The 25,184-nt window shown below is 45.1% G+C and overlaps 1 pseudogene; it reads right to left on the reverse strand.

Annotated features, from left to right (window-relative positions):
- Positions 1 to 1,775: 1,775 nt before the first annotated feature.
- Positions 1,776 to 24,960, reverse strand: LOC136498258 (uncharacterized; annotated as a pseudogene).
- Between the last annotated feature and the right edge of the window lie 224 nt (positions 24,961 to 25,184).

The raw sequence follows: 25,184 nt of genomic DNA on the forward strand, positions 1-25,184 counted from the left end.
GCAGCAGAGTATAACTAACAAAATGCAGATTAGATTGCAATTATGGTTGGCCCTGGGAATAAAAATGTACACTACCAGGCTGACAAATCGTAACACCTCTTTTGTCTTGTGCAGTTGTGCTAGTCAGCAGTAGACAGTCACTATTCTAGTGCACAACTGCTAATTCACCTGCCCATATTTTACGATATTAAAATACGACATCCGTTAGAAGTTTATCATCATCATATAATCGGGGCCTGTCAACTTAACATAGTTTCAGTTTGTCAACACTTGGATGGCTGGGTAAAAAACTGAAAATGCCAAGCGGAACAGATACTCGATCACTTGGAGGTCACTTCTGGCATTTCTCTGCACACATCACCCAGCCTAGAGCTGCACACATCATGGCGTAGAAACTGGACTGAGCTCAGCTGAGCAACACTCGTCTCGAAGCCTCGAAGTCTTCGCACGCATGTGCAGCTCTTTCTGCAGGCGAGGACAGTCCAGATTTCTGAGAAAAAAAAGGCATAACACGGCCGGCTTGGCGTGTTGGTTCAACCAATCGCGATAAACTAAGCACCGCGCGCATGCATACTAAATTTCCAACGCGATCCAGTGAAGTAATGATGACTTGACTGGGTCAAGATTTCCCACAGCTCCAATCGTGACAAGAGCAGAAGGCACAAGCCAAAACAGATGCTCTGATTCCCTTGTGAATTATTGTGCTGACAAAATTCAGTGGTTGCAGTGAAGGTGAGTGTTCGCAGCAAGAGCGGGGCATGCCTCCTTGATCCTGTCGCTAGCAAATCCCCGTTGCTGAAAATTGAAATGCTGAAAACGTCTACTCGTAAGCTTGTATACCAAACTTCCATCTGTGATCTGTCTGCTAGAGTTTCAGGCCATTGGCCAATCATTGGCCATTGGATGATACTACTGAATCTTCGGTTCATCAGAAATTTACCGGGCGTTTCAGTGGTACTTACGGCAGTTAAATTAATGCAAAGACCATAGCCAGTCCCCAGTCAGTCAGAACTCAGAAATTCAGAACATGTAGATCGGTCTCTACGGCACGTCCCCAAACGAACCAGCGGAAGCTTGCAAGTTTATATTTTCGCCAAATTCAGCATAAGACGGCGGTTAATGCATCATTAATTGCTTCAAGGCTGCTCAAACCTCAAGCATCGCCGTGTCAGTTGTCACGTCAGCCCTAAGCCTCTCCCCGCGACTGCGACTGCGACTGCGGCCAGGACCACGATTTCTCGCCCAAGAACGTGCGTGCGTGCCCGACAGGAAGAAGGGGGTAATGTTCACGCAAAAGCAACGCATCCGGTTTGCCGTGGATCGGAGCGGACATCGATCGTCGCATCCCCCTCGCCGAACGTCGCGTCGGATCGGACGGAAGATTTGAATCGGGGTCGACGGCGACGGAAGAGTGAAATGGCGGTCCAGCCGTCCAAGAGATGGGACAGCGCGGAGGGAGGCAGCACCGGCGTCACGCGTGGGAGGAACCCCAACGAGCGCGTGACGCGTTTTCCCGGGGCAATGATCGGAGTCGGCGACGGCCCCGGCAAGTGACGCCTGATGACAAGTCTCACGCTGCTCCTGTCGATTTCTATTTTCGATGTGTTGATTGATTTGCAAACACGAAAGAAGCCGAGCGACTAGTATGCACCCCTCATGAATAAAGCCCATGGTGTTTGAGCCCATGGGCCGTAGCCCACATGAAACGAAAGCCTAAAGAAGTAGCAAAACAAAGTTGACGTTCAGACATGAATTTCCATTCTTTTCGTGTGGTTTCGATGTACAAGTGTAGATATTTAAAGAATATAGCATATAACGATCTTTTAGCAGGATATATCAGCAGGAAAGAATCAGTGGGTTACAGAAATCATGTTTCTCTATCGTCAAGACTATATTGTAGGTCTATGTGGCATGAACTCATCATTGACAAGTTGGTTCCTCAATACGGCTGGGGAGATCAGCCTCCAGACTGCAAAGGTGAAGACCTCAACGTTAGCAGCTTCTTAGTTGTGTACAATACAGAACCTTTTAGCAAACATAACTGGATGGCAGACAACGGGGAATAGGCGACTTACTGTATATGCTAGCCGCGAACCACTCGTTGATGATCTTCACCCATGTACTAGCCCATCCAACATCTATGCTCCACCTGGTTATGAAATGAAGGATGTGAGAGTTGGAGGTGTTAGATGGATCTCTAATCCTAACTGGACCCAATGGCCCCCCCAGTTGGGCCTTTGATTCGCGCCCTGATCGGGGCCCAGCCCACCATGGTTGGATGCCCATGTCACCCTGTGCTATAAAAAGAGGTGGGGCCGGCGGCTCTGATTACGAGGTTGACCTGAGCCGAGCTCCCCACCGACACCAAAACCCTAACCCGATCTAGAGAGGGGCGCAGCCAGTGACGGGAAGCCACCAGCCGCGCCGCCCGCTCCATCGACGTCGACATCTTCACCGCCCTCTTCACCGACCGTCGCTGCCCATGCACAGACCACACCGACGAACATGATGGCGTCCTCTGAACCCCCCCCCTCTGCAGTGTCAGGTTCAACACCTTCTCCCTTCCCTCTCTGTCTCTCTAGTTCTACATATATTAGGATGTACTGCGTCTTTTATCCCGAATAGAATCACTCTACTGGCTAGATCTATGATCCTAGTGATCCTATAGCTTCAACAATGGTATCAGAGCCGGTCCACTAGGTGTAGATCTCGGCAGAGGTGTTAGAAAAGAGAGAAAGGTCAGATCCGATTCGGATCTGAGAAGACAAAGGGTTCGGTTGAACCCTAACCCTAACTGGGTTAAGGAAAGGGGAAGAAGAAGAGGGTTTCGGCCTTAAGAACGTAAGAGCCGAACCCTAAACCCATGAAGACTTCACGGGAAAGATAAACAGTGAAACCCTAACAAGAAAAGAAACCCTAACCCTAGATCCCCAATCGGTTGAATCCGAGAAGAACAAAAGAAAGAAGCAAATCAGAGGAGGATGTTGGGGAAGGGGAGGCCTATCTCACCACTGTGTAGCGCTGCTGCCTCGCTGGTGCGCGGGGAGAAGAAGGCCGAGCCGGGGGCGCTGCTCGCCGGGCTCCGGCCAAAGAGGCGTCGTGGCTAGGCCGCTCGACGGCGGCGCGCTCACCCACTGGGGAGCGCGCACGCCGGCGAGGGGGCGGGCGACGACGCCATCGCTCCACCGTTTCGCCCGCTCGACTCGCTCGGACTGTGGCTACGCTGTGGGGAGAGTGGCGAAGAGAGAGAGAGAGAGCACAGAGAGTGAATTAGGGTTTTCCCCGAGGGCGCCGCGGCGTCGGTTTTTATTCCTAGCGAAGTCGACGCGCGATCGTCCGATGCTAGGTGAACGAACGAGCGTGATCAGGCCAGCGATCGGCCCAGGCGGGAGCGTGCGCGGGCGGCTTTGCCGGCCCAGGCCCAGATTGCGGTCTGGGAGGCACAGCGCGTGCGTCAAGGGAGTTGGCCCGGGCCATTTTGCCGGCTGGGCCGAATGAACAGTGCTGAAATGAATCAGTTTTTTGTTTTTTCCAGTAAATATTTATTTCCTAGAAAATGAATAAATGGTTTAAAGAAAATAGAAAAGAGAATTTTCCTGTGGATAAAATTCACTAAATTGAGATTTATTTTCTGCTGCGTATTTAAAGATATTATTTTTATTATTAAATTCGAACCAACGGGAGAATTTAATTTTGAAAAATAGATATATTTTAATTGATTATAATATTGTTATTATTCTGACCAACATTGATTAATGGTAATATTATAATGTTATTTATGATGAGTTTTGTCATGCATTAATTCTATTTCTGCCCAATGGTGATGTAGAGTTGGTGTAGAGGACAATTATATGTTTTAATTTTGACCAACGTTGGAACTAAGCCATGCAATTGTTTTTGTTATTATTTATGTTCTCACTCTATATGAATTGTGCTTTCAGGCGGATACAACTTGATGGGTTGTATCAAAGAGATCCCCACTCTCAAAGGTGATAACTACACGGAGTAGAAGAAAAAGATTGACCCGACCTTATCTTGGCTGAGGTGGACTGGGTAGTCACCTCACATTGACCCGGCCTTATCTTGGCTGAGGTGGACTGGGTAGTCATCTCACCGTGTCCCACTGAGCCTGTGGCACCGATGAGGGAGACAAACAAGGCTGATGCCGCTTGGGCAACCAAAGAGAGGGATTTTACATCCTAAAGAATGTCCTATGACCTTGAGCATAGGAAGTGGGTCACTGCCAACAAGAAATATTTGGCTGTGATAAAGGACACGATTGAGCCTGTAATTGTGGGCTCAATCCCAGAGTGTGATTGTCGGTGCGGGACCCATGGGATACCCCACAGGGAAGGGAGAAGAACTAGCCTGACTAGGATTCTTCCTCTATAATCTTAGTAATAGTATTATCCTGTAATCCTACTAGGAACTCTCATTGTAAACCGACTAGGACTCTGGCCTCCTGACTATATAAAGGAGAAGAGGGCTCCTTGAGTCGGGAGTTCAGACAACAATTGTACGACACAACACTTTACAATCAATCCAACACAAAGGCTAACGCCGACTGGACGTAGGGCTATTACTCGATCAATGATCGAGGGTCCGAACTAGGTTAAATCGACTGTCTCTTGTGTTTACCGTCGAGTTCTACATACTCTGAAGCCCAAACATACTGCCTCGGAGACCCCCATGGTAGGCTATCGGTGGTCAAACATCGACAGCTAGCGCGCCAGGTAGGGGCTTTCGACGATTTTGCATCCGAGAGCTCGATGGACCTCGATAACATGATCTTCTCGAAGGGATCAATCTTCATCTTCGGTTCATGGATCTACGAGGCAGGCAACGACGACAAGCTCCAAGGCCGTCTCCTCGAAGATTCGGATCATCATCAGGACTTTTTTATTTCGACGACAACAATAGATCAGCTTGCCAAAAGATTCGCGCAGTTTGTAATTTCCGATCCAACTTGGATTCTGCGACTTCATGCATCCGATTCGAACTCAAGTTCCGCTTCCGAGACTAAGTCTTATCCTAGTTCTTTCGGAAAACCGAGTTCTTTTCTGAAAAAGCTCTGGAACATGACGTCAACCTATCAAGAGTACTACTCAGAATACACTCAGAATACTTCAAAGAAGTTGGGTCCTCTTCCGTTCGGACTCCACAACATGGCGACGTCTAATCAGACATGGCCCGAAGAATTCCTCGATCCGGTGCTCAGAATGCCACTGAAGGGAGCCTAGGAAGGTCTCGTTCTAACTATAACTTCTCAAGACTGCATCGTTCACTGGCCAGGTACCATTCCTGAGGATGACGACACCCAACTAGTCGACGATACGACGACGAAAACTCTACCCTACCAAGAAGGAGATTCGATCTATGACCTTGAAACATCTACTGAAGTTATCAACAGCTCTGGTAGTATGGAAATCAACGACGATGACAGAACAACTCACGCTAGAGAAGTATTCATGATTCGCCGTCCTCGATCACCATTGATCCCCCAGAAGTACCTGACGTGAGGTCTTCAGATGAATCCGAATCCAACATATCACCATTTATCTAGGGGCACGATGGTGAGACTGAGAGTCAGAGGCAAGCGAGAGAAAGAAAGAACAAATTGAAACAAAGATGTCAACGCCGTGCTAAGCAGCGAAAAGACACTTGGATCAAGTATGAATCAGACCTAGCCGAGTATAATAGAAGAAAATTAGAACGAGAGGTTGAAGAAGAACGAGCAGCAAATACACCCTACGATAAGATTTGAGAAGCACTAGAAGAACTCAAGGCGACCTTATATCCCAATGAAAAACAAGAACAGCTCCGAGATTTTTTGTGATCAACAGTCCTTAAAACGCACGACGGAAGGGCAACGTCTCATGAACAGGAAGATCAAAATCAAAGGAAGTCCGCTTTCGAAAGACTTGGACCAAGTGGAAGTCACAACGGAGAGAGCCGAAGAAATCACAGTCAAAACAACCGAGTCGAGCAACCAAGAAAGACCAGAAGCAAAGCACCTACTCGGACAGCCACGCAGAGCTACTCTCACCAAGACGACAGTTGGCAAGAAGGGGGGCATAGAATCAGAATATACGGAAGCCAAAATGCATGATAGATTCCCCTGTTTTGCGAATCGACTTGCTTCAATACGACTACCTCACAAGTTCAAGCCGTCCAACCACTCCAAGTATGATGGCAAGACCAAACCAAATCAATGGCTCAGGATTTACTCATAATTGATTGAATTGGCCGAAGGAGACGATGACATCAAAACCTTGTTCTTTCCCACGGCCCTAGAAACCATGCCACTCCAATGGTTTGACAAATTGAATCCAGGATCAATCAGAAATTGGGAAGATTTGCAAAGAGTTTTTTGTGAAAATTTCACGGGAATCATTACACATCCAATCACCCACACAGAGTTAAAAGGACTCAAGCAGAAGGGAGGTGAAAGTCTCAGAAATTACTATCGATGATTTGGCGAACTACGAGCTCAAGTACATGACATCACACAACAAGAAGTAATTGAAGCCTTCTCTTACAGAATCATGGCTAGGTGGCAATTTCAAGACTTCTGCAAAGAAAACCCAAGAAACAATGAAGAATTCAGAAGAACAGTAAAAAAATGATTACTGCAGAGGAGAAGACACGAGAAAGATTTCTGGATAAAAACAACAGAGACAACCCGGACAGGCAAATTCCTCGAAACAGCAGACATCAGGAGAGAAAGCGTGGTCCAGACAACACAATAGCAATGGCTGACAAATCAAAGAAATTTACCAAGCCCAGAAGATATGACAACATTGAGAACATACGTTGCCCCTTGCACCCCAACGGAAAACACACCATCGGAAATTGCTACACCTTCAACAAAAGATACACTAGAAAAGATAGTAAGGGAAACAATAAAGAAGACAATCAGAAAAAAGGAGACAACCTTGAAGACAAGGGATTCCAAAAATCTAGGGGAATAGTGGCAGTAATCTTTGCTGGGGTTCCAGATTTTAGAAGCAAACATCAAGAAAAACTAGCGTTATGAACCATCATGGCAGCAGAACCTGCTACACCAAGATATCTCAATTGGTCAGAGTATCCAATCCAATTTTCAAGAGAAGACCAATGGACCAGCGTAGAAAATGCAGGCCATTACCCACTGGTTCTAGATCCAACCATCACCGGTATGACCGTTACAAAAGTACTAATCGACGGAGGAGCTGGACTCAACATCATTTTTTTCAGAAACTCCAAGGAAGATGGGACTACAACTCACCGGGATGATCACACCAACAAGCACACCTTTTTATGGCATAGTACCCGGCAAGGTAGCAATGCCACTTGGACAAATCACTCTACCGGTTACCTTTGGAACTCCCTCAAACTACCGTACCGAGTTCATCAAGTTTGAAGTCGTAGACTTCGATTCATCATATCACGCAATCCTCGAGCGCCCGGCACTAGCAAAATTTATGGCAATACCGCATTATCCGTACATGTTGCTTAAGATGCCAGGGCCTAACAGTGTTCTTTCTCTTCGAAGTGATTTAAAGCGCGCATTTGACTGTGATGTTCAGGCTATTCAAATTGTAGCAAGAGCGCAAGCAAACGATGGAAGAAAAGAAATAGTCACTATTGCCGCAGAAATAAGTCAAGAAGAACTAGGGATACCGGCTAAAAAGCCAAGCATCCTAGCACCACCAAAAGAAGCCAACGTCAAGCAAATCGACCTGAGCACCGGTGATCCCTCAAAAATAGCAATCATCAGTGCACACCTATCAACAAAATAGGAACTCATGCTCACCAACTTTCTTCGAGACAATAAAGATATCTTCGCTTGGAAGCCGACCGACATGCCAGGGGTCCCAAGAGAGTTGGCTGAGCATAGAATTGATGTCAATGAAGGCTCCAAGCCTGTGAAACAACAACTACGATGATTCTCTCCCGACAAGAAGGCAGCAATTAAAAAGGAAATTACAAAACTAATGGCAGCCGGATTCATCAGAGAAATCCTTCATCCAGATTGGCTAGCAAACCCAGTTCTAGTGTAGAAAAAGAATACGGACGAATGACGCATGTGTGTCGACTACACAGATCTCAACAAACACTGCCCAAAAGATCCGTTTGGGCTACCACGCATTGATCAGATAGTCGATTCAACAGCAGGATCTACCCTATTATCCTTTCTGGACTGCTATTCCGGATATCACTAGATCGCATTAAAAGAATAGGACCAAAGCAAGACATCTTTCATCACTCTGTTTGGTGCCTACTGCTACAAGACCATGTCGTTTGGACTCAAGAATGCTGGATCCACTTACCAAAGAGCTATCCAAACATGCCTTGGTGATCAGATCGGCGAAAACATAGAAGCATACGTGGATGACATGGTTGTAAAAACAAAGAACTCGGATGTACTGATTGAAGACTTAAAACAAACCTTCAAGAATCTGAAAAGATGGAGGTGGAAATTGAACCCAAACAAGTGTGTATTCGGAGTTCCTTCAGGACAACTACTCGGATTCTTGGTTAGTCATCGCGGAATCGAAGCAAGCACCAAGCAAATTCGAGCCATAACAGAGATGGGCCCTCCTCAAAGCGTCAAAGATGTACAAAAACTAACAGGCTGCGTGGCGGCACTCAATCGTTTTATTTCAAGACTCGACGAAAAAGGGTTACCTTTCTTTAAATTGCTAAAGAAGACAGACAAGTTTGAGTGGACAGAAGAAGCCAATGAAGCTTTCAAGAAACTTAAGGCATACCTCACATCCTCACCAGTCCTAACACCTCCAAAGAAAGACGAAGACATGATGCTATACATTGTGGCAACTTCTACTGTAGTCAGCACGGCAATAGTAGTGGAAAGAAGAAGAAGGGCGCGTGTATAAAGTACAACGCTCAGTATACTACATCAGCGAAGTACTATCAGAATCAAAAATTCGGTACCCGCATGTGCAAAAACTACTATATGCCCTACTGATCACTTCACGCAAGCTTCGTCACTATTTTGAAAGCCACAAGATTACCGTAGTGATAGATTTCCCACTCGAATACATCTTACACAACAGAGATGCAACAGGGCGCATATCTAAGTGGGCGATTGAACTCGGTGCTCTCGACATCACAACAGAGACGCAACAGGGCACATATCTAAGTGGGCAGTTGAACTCGGTGCTCTCAACATCGATTTTACCCCGCAGAAAGCAATTAAATCTCAAGCCCTTGCTGATTTTGTTGCCGAATGGACAGAAATTCAACAACCCGTACCAAGCACCATCCTTGATCATTGGAAGATGTACTTTGACGGATCACTCAAGCTAGGCAAAGCCGGTGTAGGCGTCCTCCTAATTTCTCCGGACAGAAAACAACTCAAGTATGTCCTTCAGATATTATGGCAAGCTACTAACAATGAAGCAGAATACGAAGCTCTCATCCATGGGTTACGAGTGGCAATTACCCTCGGAATCAAGCGATTACTCGTATACGGCGATTCGGCAGTAGTCATCAACCAAGTCAACAAAGATTGGGATTGCACCAAAGAAAACATGGGTGCTTACTGTACTGAAATCCGAAAACTCGAAAAACATTTCCAAGGATTAGAAATTCTACATGTCCTGCGGGATTCTAATATTGCAGCAGACATCCTCGCCAAGCTTGGATCAGACAGGGCAAAGGTCCCACCTGGTGTATTTATAGAGGAGCTATTAGCTCCCTCTATCAAACAACCCGGTGAGATAACCCCTAAAATCTCAGCCAAAGACAACCAGATCTTGGTAATCACCACTTCATGGACCCAAGTTTTTATTGATTATATGAAAGAGAATAAGTTGCCAGCAGAAAAACAGGAAGCCACACGAGTTATCCGCAGAAGCAAGAATTATGTCCTAGTAGGAGACAAGCTCTATAGAAGAGCCGCATCATCAGGAGTACTCCTAAAATGCGTCTCATTTGAAGAAGGCAAACAAATCCTAGATGAAATATACTCAGGTTGCTGTGGAAATCACACCGCTTCAAGAACACTAGTTGGCAAAGCATTTCGCACTGGTTTCTACTGGCCAACCGCTTTGAAAGATGCAGAAGAACTCATCAGAAGATGCAAAAGTTGTTAGATGTTCGCAAGACAAGCTCATGTGCCAGCCCACAACCTCATCTGCATACCACCTGCTTGGCCATTCTCCTGCTGGGGGCTGGATCGAGTAGGACCTCTCAAGAAAGCAAAGGGCGGTTTCGAGTACATCTTTGTAGCAATCGACAAGTTCATCAAGTGGATCAAGTACAAACCACTCACAAAATACAGCGTAGCCAAAGCAGTCGAGTTCATCCAAGACATTATGCACCACTTTGGCATGCCCAATCGAATCATCACAGATTTGAGTTCTCCCTTCATAGCTACAGAATTCAAAAGTTGGGCACAGGATTGTGGCTTCAGCATAGATTACACATCAGTCGTACATCCAGAAGCCAACGGACAGGTAGAAAGGGCTAATGGACTCATACTAGCCGGATTAAAACCAAGACTATATGAAGAACTAGTAGACTATGGATCAAAATGGATTAAAGAATTACCCAAGGTTGTATGGGGGCTACGGACTCAAATAAGCAGAGCCACCGGATACTCACCTTTCTTCCTGGTGTATGAATCAGAAGCCATACTACCCGCAGACTTAATCTGGATGTCACTAAGGATAGAGCAATATGACGAAGGAGAAGCAGAACACACCCGAAGATTAGAACTCGATAGTATAGAAGAAGTCAGAGTAAACGCTACCCTGTAATCAGTAAGATACCTCTAAGGACTAAGACGCCACTACAGCAAAAATACACAGTCTCGATCATTACAAGTCGGAGACCTAGTACTAAGAAGAATACAAAAAACCGACGGACGCCACAAACTACTCAGTCCATGGGAAGGTCCTTTTATTATCACAAAAGTCATCGAACCAGGCACATACAAGCTCATAACTAAAGATGGGAAAGAAGTCAACAACACATGGCACATCAGTCAGCTATGAAGATTCTACGCATGAAAACAACTCAACGGAAAATATGTATACAAGACACAAGAGATCAACGTTCATGATCAACAAAGATAGCGCTCACCAAAAACATATGTATCATTATGACACATCAATATTCATGATCAATAAAGATGATTCTCTCTCGATAAACGTATGTCTCATTATGGCTTTCTCTGAGTTGTTTCTTAAATGCAAAATGGCTGAAAAGACGCCTGAGCATCCCGGCCGAGAGCAAAATAGCTAAAAAGACACTTGAGCCCGCTGATGAGGGTAGCTAACAAGCTAACACCCAAAATAAAATGCAAAATGGCTGAAAAGATGCCTGAGCATCCCGACCGAGAGCAAAATAGCTGAAAAGACGCTTGAGCCCACCGATGAGGGTAGCTAAAAAGCTAACACCCGAAATAAAAAGTAAAATGGCTGAAAAGACGCCTGAGCATCCCGGCCGAGAGCAAAATAGCTGAAAAGACGCTTGAGCCCGCCGATGAGGGTAGCTAACAAGCTAAAACCCAAAATAAAATGCAAAATGACTAAAAAGACGCCTGAGCATCCCGGCCGAGAGCAAAATAGCTAAAAAGATGCTTGAGCCCGCCGATGAGGGTAGCTAACAAGCTAAAACCCGAAATAAAAAGCAAAATGGCTGAAAAGACGCTTGAACATTCCGGCTGAGAGCAAAATAGCTGAAAAGACGCTTGAGCCCGCCGATGAGGGTAGCTAACAAGCTAACACCTGAAATAAAAAGCAAAATGGCTGAAAATACGCCTGAGCATCCTGGCCGAAGCAAAATAGCTGAAAAGATGCTTGAGCATGCCGATAAGGGTAGCTAACAAGCTAACACCCAAAACAACTGAAACTAAGCTTGAGCATAGACCACATCAATTTCAAGACAAGACCCTCCAGCTACTTGTTCCAAATAGCAAGAGGCTCGGGGGCTACACTAGAGATACCCAAGAACGCAAAGATCTATATATAACGAGTTGTTTACATGGCACAAAAGAAGGCCAGACAAGCACTCGACAGATCAAGAAAGGTTGTCAACACAAAGATCTATATATAATGAGTTGTTTACATGGGCAGAAAAGTACTCGACAAATCAAGAAAATTTGTCAAGATAGCGCGCAGAATTGTTTACAAGGCAAAGATGAAAGCAAGACAAAGTACTCGACAAGTCTAGTAACTCTGACCAATTGGACAAATCATCCAAGGGATAAGCAAGGCATCCAGGCAAAGAAGACATCGACAAAAAAATCTTCATTCAAAAAGAAGTATAATGTCATATTACAAGGCACGGGCATAAAGGTCAAATACATCAAGCCTCATCATCAGGAGAAGAGATAACAATATTAAGATTATCTACTATTCTACTAGCTAAGTCTTCAACCTCAGGCTCCATCCTCTCAATGGCATCAATGTATTCTTGACTATCAGCTTCCTCTGCTATCTTGGACAAAGGAGCCGTCGAAGCAAGAACCCGGACCTAGGCTAGGACATTCTTAGTACACAGTTGAGCGTACCTCTTCACAAACTCTTGGAAACGAGTCGGAATCCAAGGAATCAACTGAGCCCAAGATTGCCCATCATCCGCTGGGGTTCAGAGAACGTCGGCTACTGAACAAAAGGATTTCCACAAAGCTTTCCAGTTTTTAGTAGCCGTCGCCAACTTGCCAGACAAGTCTTCAATAGTTTTTTAGGCTTACACAAGATCTCTATTAGCTCCACGCCTAATCAACTTAGCAAGCGCAAGTTCCTCCTCAGCATGAGTAATTACCTCCTCAGCCTTGTTGTGACTCGTATGAACAAGAGTCTTCATTTCTTCAATGCCCTCCGAGAGCTTCTGCTTTTCAACCCAAAGAGCTGGACAAGACAACAAACAAGTCAGTAGAAAGGAGAATTTGAATGCAGAAGGAAACAAAAAGAACCCGCAATACCATTGCACTCCTTCTTCACGGCCTCCAAGTTCTTCACGGCCTCCAAATTCTTTTGAGCCTCCTGGAAAGCAGCATCCCTCTGCTTTTCAGTCTCAACAACCTGGGCATGAAGAGATTTTTCCTCCTCCTAATGCGTTTGACACTCAGCCTCCATCTTGGCCTAGAGGAGGTCAAGATCAGCTTTTAGGGCGCTCACTTTGAAAGACAACTTTTTCTCGTTTTCAGACGAGAAAAAGAAGCTGGTATGATCATGAGAGAAGGACTGAGCAAAAAGATAAAGAAAAACAAAGCATAAGGATAGAAGAAAAGTGAACATCCAAAGAAGGAACGGCAGAAAAACTTACCTGGAGCTTTTCTCCAAAAGAAGTCACAAGGGTCGATAAGCTTCCCTAGGCGACAGTTAACTTCGATAGTCGATGAGTGGCATCAAACTGCTGCACCACATCATTAGCAAAAGGCGGACCACCGGAGGCAAGAGAAGGAGAAGTCGGCCGAGGCGAAGAAGGCAGGACCAAAGCAATCTCCTAGGAAGCCAAGGCCAACCCCTTAGAAGGACCCGCCGCAATGGTCGTGGTCACCTCCGGGGCAACCAAGTCAGCTACGGCATCGTCGCTAGAAAGCTTCATCGCCCCCACAGCCACTTCACCGACTGTGTGCTACGAGTCCTGAGGCTTAGTACTCGGTGGCACAACAGAGGGCTGAGAAGAAGTCGATGGGGGGACGAGAGAAGACAAAGGCCTGAAAGTTGATAAGAGAACTCGCTAATGAGAACAAGAGAAAAGCAGAACAAAAGCAAAGAGACGAAACCAGAATCCACTCACCCAGCTATCTTCTTCTTCGTAAAACAAAAAGAAGACCTCGCAGGAGGAACCACAGCAGCAAAAACGTCCCCGCCACTAGGCGGTAGGAGCGGCATAGCTGGTACCAGAGCTACAGAAGAACTCAGCTCTAGAGCTATAGAAGAACCCGGTGTAGGAGGCTCGGAAGAGCTCATACCCGACGACCATTTACTACAAAAAGATCAAGACCAAAGTCAAAACAAAAAGAAGGTTTCAAGTGTAGGGAAATTAGAAAACAACTCACCGCCGCATGAGGGGCACCTCATCGTCCTCTTCTTCCTTAGTCTCGACCAAGGCCACCAAAGCGCCAGCCGAAAAAGGAACGAAAGTACTCGGTTCAACACAAAAACAAGAAGACAAAGGGATAGAGTGTATTAATATGCTCACCTAGGAGCATGCTAGCTACAACTAGAGTACCTGGATGAGTACTTGGCTGGCGAGACTTCTTGGAAGAAGGTAAACCAGATGAAGAACCATCCGCCTGCCAACTCTTCGAGACACTACGAGGACCTCGAGGGACTGGATGAGGAACATATTCTTCATATACATCAACAAATCCGGAAGAAACTCCAGAAAACGCTATGGTGATTGGGAACTTACTAGTTATAGAAGCCCCAGCAAGGTTCTCCCCAGTATTCACCATGGCAGGGAGGACATCAAGAGGGATCGGGTCAATAAAGTTGCGCCCCAATCCCTACGAAAAGAATAAAACAACAAGACAAGGAAAATTAAGCAAAAACGGATACAACAAAAGAAATACAGAAAGTACCCGCGCAAAGAGAAGACGACTTACAGCTAGGGGCGGGTTGTTGACGGAGAACTCGGAGACAGTAAGCGGGACAACGCTTGCTCCTTTCAGCATCTTCTGGAGATGCTCAAGTACCTCCTCGTCGGTCAACTCAAGGGCTGGGACCATGCGCGAAGGATCCTCAGCCCCAGAGTACTCAAAGCCAAGGTGCTCTCGCTCCTTCAGAGGCTGAACATGGCGACGAAGAAAGCTCGAGATAATACCAAAGCCGGTCAAGCCCTGTTGTTTCAAGATACTTATCCTATCAAGAAATGGCTGGATTGCCTGAACCTCAGCCGTCGTCACAGGGTTCTTATCCCATCGGTCATTAACCAAGGGACCAGATCTAGAGTGGACAGCGAGAGAAGGGATCAGATTGGCGGCATAAAACCAGTCGGCACACCAATCCCTTACAGAATCAACCAGGTCATAGTCAAAGAACTTGCTCTTAAGACCCTAGTGAAATTGAATCCCGCAGCCACCAAGAACACTGGTGTCTTCGCGGCGGGGTTGGGGTTTCAGGCGAAAGAAGTAACAGAAGAGAGAAAGAGAAGGGGGAATTCCAAGGAAAGTTTCACAAAGATGAACAAAGACAGAAAGGTGAAGGACTACATTAGGAGCAAGATGATTCAGGCAAATCCCAAAATAGTTGAGAAATTGATGAAGAAAGGCGGAGACAGGAAGGCAAAGTCTAGCACGAATGAAGAAGACGAAAAGAACGATCTCACCAGGACTTGGAGCAAGGACCCGATGCTCGCCTGGAACTCTCCATTCAGCAATGGCCTTGCTCTAGATCAAACCATCGCTGACAAGTTCCCGAAGCTAATCTTCGGTCATCGTCGGAGTCAGCCAAGACTTCTGGGCAGCCCTCATGGCCACGAACTCCTGATTCTCAATCATGAAAAGTGATGATTCCTCATCCACGAAGGTTGCCTGGGACTTGCTCACGGCCTTCTTCTTACCTATGTACTAACGGAGGCAAAAATCAACTAGGGGAAGAGAAAGCTTGGACGGCGGCACTAAGATGGTGGCGGCAATGGCGACGGTGGATTTCTGAGAGCTAGGGTTTCAAGGCAAGAGATGTGCAGTAAAGAAAAAGAAGATGAATGGTCTTTAAATAAATTTTACATCGATAAAAATGGCCCACCAGGCCTGTTAAAGCACGGTGTGAGAACACAACGGTCCATTTACTGACACAGCTAAAATGACAGAGGGCACAAATCCACACAACGGTACAATTCAACGGCCAGATTTCAGACTTATTCATCCAGCACTACGATGGAGTTATCAGATTACTGCAAAAAACAACCCGTCAACCATGAAGAAAATAAGGGCTACCTCACAAGGAACATAAGAACTCGGTTCTTACAGAAAGAACTTGGGAATCTTAGGAACAACTAGGACTACAGCAGAAAAATAAATGACAACTCAGAAGACAAGATTCTTTCCATTACAAGCGACTTCAAAAATAGAAGATTACAAATCTTACAAGACCTAACGAACTCGGTACCATGAAAAGTAAAGTAGCAAAGAGGAACCCGGACATGGCTTGGCTCTGGAATGACTACGTGTCTCAAATTACTACTCGGAAGGACAAACCGCCATCGGCTACACTGTTTTCTTCAAAGGACGGACACGGTGCATCCAAGGTAGAAAATCAGTAGCACGACGGGACAACATGGAGCAGAGAAGGCCGGCAGGCATCTGTCTACCCAAGACCGATGTGATGCTGGATATGGTGTTGATCTGCACCGGACAGTCTTAGGATAGGCGACGAGGATCAACCTAGAATTGCCAGATGAAGGAACGAAGCCCACATCACAAGACTTCCTCCAACTACCGCCACATACATCCTGGTACAATGCTGCTACGGGATTAGCCCACCTCTAATCCCTATCACAAGACTTCCTCCAGCTACGACATGACATACAGGAACTACAAAACACGCCCGGGGCTGCTCTACTTCGCAAACTACCATGTTCATGACCACGGAGGCTTCAACAGAATGTTCAATGAATGAAAACAAGCACTCCGAGAGGATATTTATAGATCAAAGGAGCGGTGCACATGGACTAGGAGTACAAACAAAACAAGCCTAACAAAGGACACAATGAAAAGACAGGGTTCAATAATGGAAGACTCAGGCGAGAGGGAATAGTACTCGAAGACGAGCATATTTGGAAGAATATACCAACACAGTACAACCCGTGAATAAAAGGCATTTACACTCAACCACCACCATACAACTACATCTGACAATAGCAGACTACTAGAGAATACGCCAAGACTCTGCATCCGAGTTCTTCCTGAAGAAAACAACCCGGATATATGCTCGGGGGTGAAAAAGGAGAGGTATACAGTTCTGTCGAACAACTCAGATTCAAGACCCTCCAACTTTTTATTCCAAATAGCAAGTGGCTCGAGGGCTACACTCAGTGAGTGCACTTTTTTCTTCAAAAAAGTGCACGTCACTCAGAACACTTCTTTAAGATAAACGACTTTAAGGCCACAAGATAAAAAGAACCCAGACATAGCTATATCTGAGCTCTTTCTGACAAAAAGAACCCGAACACAGCTAAATCAGAGCTCTTTTCAACAAGGAAGCCAGGGAACCTTTCAACGAAGAATCAGGAAGATTTCAAGAAAAGAACCTCAAGCTCCTTGTGCCAAACAACAAGAGGCTCGGGGGCTACATCCAAATGGGGGTACTTTTTTTCAAAAAGGTACACACCACACAAAGATCTCACGAAGCGCTATACGGTTTCGCTCAAGAAAGCACTCGGGCGACGCTTGTTCCTGCTCGACAAGACTTGAAGGAACAAGACGAGGCTTCCAGAACTCAACCATGAAATGCTCGGGGGCTTGTCGGTGCGGGACCCACGGGATACCCCGCAGGGAAGGGAGAAGAACTAACCTGACTAGGATTCTTCCCCTGTAATCTTAGTAATAGTATTATCCTGTAATCCTACTAGGAACTCTTATTGTAAACCGACTAGGACTCTGGCCTCCTGACTATATAAAGGAGGGCAGGGCTCCTTGAGTCGGGAGTTCAGACAACAATTGTACGACACAACACTTTATAATCAATCCAACATAAAGGCTAACGCCGACTGGACATAGGGCTATTACTCGATCAACGATCGAGGGTCCGAACCAGGATAAATCGACTGTCTCTTGCGTTTACCGTCGAGTTCTGCATACGCTGAAGCCCAAACATACTGCCCCGGGGACCCCCGTGGCAGGCTATCGGTGGTCAAACATCGACAGTGACACCGTCACCGAGTACCTTGAAAGAATAAAGAGTTAGTTCACTAGCTCTTCAAAGACATATGCTACCTAGCTGATAAAGTAGTTGGTGATAGAGAGGTACTTAGGTAATGGTGGCATAAGAGAGCACATACTAAGGATGAGTAATTTGGCATCCAAGCTAAAACCAATGGATCTGGCTCTCAAGGAAAAATTCCTTATCCATCTGATTTTTGCTTCCTTGCCAAAAGAGTTTGACACTTTTGTTGTCAACTACAACATATAACCCGAGAAATGGGACATGGAGAGACTCATGGCTATGTATGTGTAAAAGGAGAGAATGAAAGCTGCCAATGGTGGCACTATCAATTATATGAAAGACAACAAGAAAAAGAATAATAATGCTAACTCCTTCTCAAAGCCAAAGGGAAAGGGCCCCATGCTGCATCAGTCTCAGCAAAATAAGTTTATAGTAGAGAAAGACCAGTGTCTCTATTGCAAGAAGATGAGACATTATAAGAAAGATTGTCCCGATTACTTAAAGATGATCATGGCAAAGAAATGTGAGAACATTATTATGTTTATAAATGAATCCCTATATGTACATTATTCAAAATCTACTTGGCGAATTGACTCAGGTGCAACTGTTCATGTTGCTAATTCTTTACAGGGATTCCGTTCGACGAGGACTACGCAAAGAAGTGAAAGACACGTTAAAGTTGCAAATGGAGTACGGGCAGATGTTGAAGCCGTTGGCGATCTTTCTCTAGAGCTTGCTGATAGCTTCACACTTATACTTAGAGATGTTCTTTATGTTTCCTCGTTACAGAGAAACTTGATTAGTGTTTCATGCTTGGACAATGATGGATATGATTGCCATTTTGGAAATGGCAAATGTAAGATAACATTTAATAATACATGTGTTGGTTTTGCTATCTTACAAAATGAGCTTTATTTGTTATCACTACGTGATGATGTGAATGTTGTATGCGATGATGAGAATGTTGTGTGCGACAATGAGAATGTATCCTCGTCTGTGGATGTAAACAGAAAACGAAAGAGAGCTCACGATGCGTTGTCGAAATTATGGCACTGTCATTTAGGCCATATTTCGAGGGGGAGAATAGAAAGACTAGTTAAGAATGATATTCTTCCTCCATTAGAGCTCTCAGATTTAGAATAATGTAGAGAATGCATAAAAGGAAAGTATGTAAAGAAAATTAAGAAAGATGCCAAATAAAGCACAAGAATTCTACAGATTATTTACACAGATATCTGTGGTCCGTTTCCTATAAAGAGTGTGGATGGTTATGATTCGTTCATAACATTCACAGATTATTACTCCTGTTATGGCTACATTTATCCAATCAAAGGAAGAACAGAAGCATGGGATACATTTAAGATATTTAAGGCAGAAGTTAAAAACCAACACAATTTAAAGATTAAGATAGTCAGGTCCGACCGTGGGGGGGAGTACTACGGTTGGCATACCCCATATGGCCAAGTTTTTGGACCTTTTGCAAGGTTCTTACAGGAGAATAGCATAGTAGCCTAGTATTTTACACCGGGCGAACCTTAGCAGAATGGAGTAGCTAAAAGGCGCAATCGTACCCTGATGAATATGGTGCGTAGTATAATAAGTTACTCCACCTTACTGTTGAGCCTGTGGATGGAGGCGTTAAAAATCGCCATTCATATTCTCAATAAAGTACCAAGTAAGTCGATGCCCAAAACACCATATGAGTTGTGGACAGAAAGAGTACCCTCACTAAACCACTTACATGTGTGGAGGAGTTCTGCTGAGGCTAAAGTATTTAACGCAAAGAGAATGGATTGATTACAATGAGACCTTTTCTCCAGTCTTATGTAAGGATTCCTTCAGAATAATAATGGCATTAGTGGCATATTACGATTTAGAATTACATCAGATGGATATAAAGATGATATTTCTCGACGGGGACTTGGAGGAAAATGTTTACATGGCACAACCAAAAGGTTTTATCATGGAAGGAAAAGAACGAATGGCATGCCGCCTAAAGAAATCCATTTATGGATTAAAACAAGCTTCAAGATAGTGGTACTTGAAGTTTGATCAGACAATAAGGAATTTTGGGTTTAAAGAGAATGTAGAGAATAATTGTGTCTATGCAAAGTTTAAGAATGAGAAGTTTATCTTTCTTGTCCTGTATGTGGATGATATCTTACTTGCTAGTAGTGATGTCAGTCTACTACTGGAGATAAAGAAGTTTTTGTCCTCAAAATTTGATATGAAAGATCTTGGTGAAGCCTCGTTTGTTCTAGGGATCGAGATTCACCGAGATAGAAGTAAAGGAATATTAGGACTGTCATAAAAGACATACATAGAAATGATCTTAAAGAAATTCAATATGCACAAATGTAGTCCCTCACCTGCTCCTATAGTCAAGGGCGACAGATATGGGGATTTTCAATGCCCTAGGAACCAATATGAGATCGATCAAATGAAAGCGGCTCCATATGCTTCAGCTGTCGAAAGCTTGCAATATGCTCAAGTATGTATGCGCTCTGACTTGATATTTGTTACCGGGTTACTTGGTAGATTCCAGAGCAATCCTGGAATAGAACACTGGAAATTAGTAAAGAAAGTCTTACGTTATTTGCAAGGAACGAAAGGCCTCATGATGACGTATAGAAGATATTCACTCCGTATAGTGGGATATTCAGATTCTGACTATGCGGGAGATGATAGAAAATCCACATCTGGATATGTATTCACTCTCGTAGGGGAGCTATTTCTTGAAAAAGCTCAAAGCAAACCGTCGCTACATCGTCCACAATGTATGCCGAGTTTGTAGCGTGTTATGAGGCAACGGGGCAGGTGAACTAGCTAAAGAAGTTCATACCCGGTTTGAAGGTAGTTGACGACATCTATAGACCACTTAAGTTATACTGTGATAATAATCCGACAGAACAGTATGCTCACAACAATAAGTCAAGTGGTGCTGCCAAACACATTGACATAAAGTATTATGTTGTGAAAGATAAAGTCCGGGATCATGTCATAAGTTTTGAGCATATAAGTACTGAAAAGATGCTCGTGGATCCGTTTACAAAAGGCTTACCACGCAACGTGTTCAGAGAATATGTAGCCGGCATGGGTTTAAGGGAAAGCCTATAATTCCTGGATAAAAGAAGGCCCAAAAGTTAAGTATCTATTTTAGAATAGAGTGGTGTGTTGTAGCTGTTAAATCTATCGGCAATGGACCGTGACGATGAGACATGCTCTATGCACTAATCTGTACTGGAATGAACAAAAGTAAATGATATGAAAATGAAAGATGAAGGAGATCAAGGGGGAGATTGTTAGATTGATCTCTAATCCTAACTGGACCCAACGACCCAGTTGGGTCTTTGATTCGCGCCCTGATCGGGGGCGCTCAGCCCACCATGGTTGGAGGGCCATGTCACACTGTGCTATAAAAAGAGGTGGGGGGCGGCGACTCTGATTACGAGGTTGACCTAAGCCCAGCTCCCCACCGACACCAAAACCCTAACCCGATCTAGAGAGGGGCGCAACCAGTGACGGAAAGCCACCAGCCGTGCCGCCCGCTCCATCGACGTCGACATCTTCACCGCCCTCTTCACCGACCGTCGCTGCCCGTACGCAGACTACACCGACAAACGTGATGGCGTCCTCTGAACCCTCCCCCTCTGCAGTGGCAGGTTCAACACCTTCTCCCTTCCCTCTCCGTCTCTCTAGTTCTACATGTATTAGGATGTACTGCGTCTTTTACCCCGAATAGAATCACTCTAACAGCTAGATCTATGATCCTAGTGATCCTATAGCTTCAACAGGAGGATGTAACCAAATGCTTCTTCTGCTGTCTACGATGATGTAGCAAAGGAAAATCACGCAGTATGCCACTGATGACTTGAAACTGCTATTTTGATTTGATTCCAGAGTAAGTATGCATATTGCCCCTTAAAATCATATGGACTACTGAGCAGCTATTTAATTGCGTGACGGTAGGATATCTTACTTTCGTGTTGGATGATTAAGCTCCCAGCTAATGAACAGCATTGCAAAATACATAGCTCCCATTGCAAACACAATGTGGAAAATCTCATAGCTGTAGGGGGTGTCCTCTTCCAATTGTACTTCATCATTCCGAAACTGAAAATGATCAGTTTTCGTTAATACGCTGGATAAAGGTACCACTTCTGAGTTCTGAAGAAATTCTTCAAGTCAATAGTGATTAACAAGATACACATGAGAACTGTGATTTGACCAAAAACATGTGAATTATCATCAAACGGTCATTTTGACACTTTCAAGTAACTTGGCCAATGGTATCCCTAAAGAAGTGAAGAGTGATTTATTTTTCAATCTTACATGCAAATACCTGCATAACTGCTGAGTGTTGATTGATAACTTATAAACCGGAAGACAGGATCACATTTACATCAGTTGAGAACATCTTAACTACCCAGTGATGCCAGAAAATAAAAATGCGAATATCATAGAGAAAATTTGAGGGTAATAAGCTTACTTGGAAGGATTTGGTGTCGATTCCAGTAGAAAACGTGGCCATTACAATGGAACAAATTGCGATAATGAAGCTCTAGAAAAGCACAACTTCAATCAGGTAATGTCAATGGCATAACTATTCAAAAGAGCTCTGATCTTTTACTTACAATGATAGTAGCTGAATCACCATCCTTGGCAATTTTCATATGAGAGTGGCACTTGCCGGTTTGCGGCTCACTGCACATGTGCATAGTATGAAATTAACATCAAGCAAACTGAACTATAGAAGGCTATGTTTACAGAACAGTGAATGAAAGGAAACATTAGCACAGAATACTTTGCAGTATGGAAGTGGAAACTCTTCTGAGGAATACAAAAACTACAAACTCCTCAACAGTTCCAAGTGACGTAGACTAACCCGTGTAGTGCAGACCAACAAAGGAAGGCAATATAGGAACTCATGATCCCAGAAGAGAGAAGACCCTCGTTAACCTTCTCAGCAAACAAAGTGAACTAAAATCAAGGCCTCATACATATCAGGCAGGGTAAAAACTCAAAAAGTTTTACAGAGACTTTTACTTGTTAGTTGCCGTAATGCTCAGATGTGCTAATAGAAACAAGGCTACTATCAGGATTGCAGTTTGATATTCACATCCGAAACCTGACACTGGTTTTAAACTCAACATAAGCTACAGCTAAGACCTGGTGCTGCTTGCATCCTCGTACCTTGGAGTGCAGTGAGACTGCCATGATTATAGTCACCAAGATTGCCGTCCATGTAATAGTGAAGATGTTGAACGCACAAGAGGAGTTGGGGACATACAGAACATACAGCACGCCAATTCGAAGAAATGAAGCAATGTAAGAGATGGTTGACAAGAATAATCCAAACAACCCACTGAGAATCACATAAGGGTAACATGCCATGGTCAGTTATAGGTTGAGGACCTGAAAACTGAAGTAATTGGAACGCCACAACTTCCAGCACAACTAAATCAATCCTTACCATTGACTTGATCCAGGATCTGGCATCCAACGTTTATTGCACCATGATATGAAGTGGAGCATGCTTATGAGCTGGAGGAGGAGAAATATCCTGGAGGGACAAATGAAACAGAAGTAACATGTTTACTATAAATAAGACTACAATCTGAAACAAATGTAAATATTGTTCATTAGGGCTTGAAACATCCCAAATTTGAGCAATATAAGGACTGCCATTTAAATTACCCGGCACCCAGTCGAGCAATTACACCTGCAGATAGAACAAAATAGTTTTCTTTCAGCGTGCTAAAATCTAAGTATGGATACACTGGTGGAAATGTATACTAGGACCACTACAACAAAACTGAAACTTGCATTTTTTTTATCATATTTTGAACTTTCCAGAGCAAGGAATTGTGAATTGATTGGCCTTTCTAAGCACTAATTTCTCATACAAGCTAGGTCCTATGAAGTAAAACAAAATTTCCAGTTTATAACTGCTGTGCATTCACTTATGGCCATCATATCTTACACCTACAGCAACTACATTTGCCACAGTACTGGATTGAACTTACCATAAAGTTGGATGAAGATGTTAGGGATGATAAATGGGATGCCGATCGACATGGCATACACAAGAGACTTCAGAATCCAGCATCCAGAATGCCACGAAGTTACGAGCTTCATGGAGCTTGCGAGTTCCAAATGTCGTGGCAAACATCACCCAGAAAAATATCTGAACATTTGTTTTAAGGAAGTGAAAAACCCAAGAACACAGCACACCTTCAAAATGTCAAACGTTTAGTAGTTCTAGAACCACTGAACCAGGGCATTTATAATCATGAATTCCTTGATCATGCCCTTTTAGCCTTTTAGACAGGTTGTTGCCAGCAGATTTTAGGAATTTAGTTCAAATTTGTACAACATACTAGCAACTGGATGCAGAAAACCCCATTCCGAACGGGCCCTAGTTTGGTCCAGGACTAAGACTGGTAGTTGAGAACATTCGAGCTGCATGCCTCGTATAAACAATGGACAAGCCTATCAGTTGCATGAAGAGAAACGAAACGAACACACACCGTGCTTGTGAAATCAAGGATACGAAGCAGCCCAAGCTGACCCGAAGCACTCCTACGGACTGGAAGCACTTGGAGTCCCCTGCTCCGCAGACCGGCACATCTGAAGGTGTAATCGGTGACGGTGAGCACAGAACGCGACCTCCCTCAAACCGCAAATGCGAGAGCTGAATTCTGAAGGGAAGGGAAGACGGAAGAGGAACCCACGATGCAGGCCGCGGAGCGCCCTGGCCCCGTAGTCCCTGACGAACCAGTCCAGCAGGTTGGTGGCGAAGAAGACGAACCCGTACGCGTACCGCGCCCGCAGCGACTGCCGCCGCCTCGCGTCGTACGCGCCCCCGTCTCCGCGCGGCTCCGCTCCACCTGACTTGATCACAGTCATATCCCCGGCTGCTCAGTGCTCACGCCGCCGTCGTTGCCTCGTTGCTGCTCCCGGGGTGGAGAGCCTCTCCCACCCCGTCGGTCCAGCAACGGGTTTCCTGCGCGGAGGCGGAGCAGCAGGGTTGGGAGCGCGCTTGCTTAGGGTCGCCGCAGCAATGCCCTGCGAAATTCGGACGCGGAACGGCGGAAGCGAAGGGAAGCGGGAACTCACAGGGCGGCGAGCTGCTCCGGCGGTCCGGCTCCGGGGGTACGGTGGTGCGGAGGAGCGGCTGCCTCGTTCGCTTTGCGCCTTATTAAAAGCCGGGCGCAGCGGGCCGGCTGTTGCAGGCTGCTGCAGCCGTGGGCCGTGGTCCCAGAGGTTTGGAATTGGAATTCGCCTGATGCGAGATGCCGAGATCCGACGGCTGTGGACGCGTGATGCAAGAAC

This window comes from Miscanthus floridulus, chromosome 12, assembly GCF_019320115.1.
Source record: "Miscanthus floridulus cultivar M001 chromosome 12, ASM1932011v1, whole genome shotgun sequence".
Taxonomy (NCBI): Eukaryota; Viridiplantae; Streptophyta; class Magnoliopsida; order Poales; family Poaceae; genus Miscanthus; species Miscanthus floridulus.